The sequence below is a fragment of the Myotis lucifugus genome, unplaced genomic scaffold, assembly GCF_000147115.1.
Source record: "Myotis lucifugus unplaced genomic scaffold, Myoluc2.0 scaffold_473, whole genome shotgun sequence".
NCBI lineage: Eukaryota > Metazoa > Chordata > Mammalia > Chiroptera > Vespertilionidae > Myotis > Myotis lucifugus.
This window is the reverse complement of record NW_005871521.1, coordinates 549,359-550,965: the sequence shown is the minus strand read 5'-3', so window position 1 is coordinate 550,965 and position 1,607 is coordinate 549,359.

Sequence of the window (1,607 nt, the reverse complement as noted above, 5' to 3'; positions counted from 1 at the left end):
GTGACAGATTAGGGAGGTGGGGAGAAAGTAAAGGGGGGACCTCTGGGATTGGATAAAAAGTAAAATGATAGAGCGTGCTTCTTTGACATGGTGGATGCAGGTTAGTTAACAATCAGCAATTAACACGATAACAATAGCAGGGAGGGAATGTGTGGTCTGCGCCCTGGGACATGGGTTGTGCCCCGAGGGGCCTGGGAAAAGGGAAGTTACTAGTCACCCCGACATTCCACAGGTGTGTTATCAGATGCACAAAGACAGTAGGCTCAGTAGCGATCAAAGTTGATCTTTGTCAAGGAAGATACTGGCCTAGAACATGACTACCCTCCATAAACTGCTGTTTAATGAAAGGCTTTTAATTTCAGACCATCCTTGGGGGTTAGTTTAGGTCTTGACTTTGCAAGGCTGCCATGCAGGCGAGCCCTGAGCTCGTCAGGTTAGCATGTGGCTCTTTTCTTCGTCCACACACGTCCGCAAAAACACAACAAGTTCATGCCCTGTGGGCACACCCGGCGCCTCACTTCTCTCTTCTCTCTCTCAATCCACGTTGCTGTTTGCCTGCTCAGAATGGCATGGCCGCGCCTGCCTTAACGAGGCCGCTTACCCACATTCCCCGCATGTGGGCAAGGCAGCCGCCAAACCGCCAACCCCCAGCCCGGGTTTCCCCACCAGCCTTGGAACAGCGGGTTCCGTGGACACGAAAGGAAAGCATTTCTGCGAACAACACCTCATGGATGTTTGTACAAAATAATTCCCAGAACGAGCCCTTAAAGGGGAGATAGTCACATGCATTCAACTTGCAAATCCATTAATTTCTTTACTAAGTAGCCTGGCATTTTCGCTGCTTCGTTAAAGGGGGGAGGGAGGAGTTCCGTCCACTCTAAGTCTGGCCTAATCAATGCTAACGAATGTTTGTATATATCTAAAAACCATAGTTAAGCCATTAGTATCACAACAAGGATGATTCCTAAGAGCAGTCAAACAAGAGCCCATGAGTGTGGGGGGTCCGTGGCGGGCAGTTCCTCTGCTTCCATTAGGATTCTGCAGACGAGCATCGTCTCTATTCCTGTCCCACTTTCCATTTCCTTGGTAACCGTGATCCGGACACAGGATTCAGGTTCAAGGACCACAGGAGGCGGGCGCAGGCGGCGGGGAGCGGGGAGCGTGCCTGAGCCGCCTCCTCACTGATAAGGGGACAAAGGAGGCGGGAGGAGCCGCCGAGGAGCCGTGTTTGCTGTTCCCGTCCTGTCCCTTTGAACGTCCGATGTTCCGCTTGACTTTCTGCCCCAAGTATTTTGCAGAGTCGCCTCTGACTGAAGGCAGCCCGAGGGGAACGTGCCAGAAGCCGGGCAGCCAGAGAGAGCGGCCACTTCGCTTATCCTGAAACCCGCACACTGGGTGGGGGTCTGCCTCCCGGGCTGAGCTAAGGGGAGGGAGTCTCCTCAAGTCCCAGCTCCGTGCTCAGCGCCCTGGGCTCCCCGCCCTCCAGCCCACGGCCACATGCCTGGCCGCGACTTACACGCATCGGGCCTGGTGCCAGCAGGTGGGAACCTGCAGAGCGAACTGAGCAGGTGCATACTGGGCTAAGGATTTAACAGTTAACGTTGCCA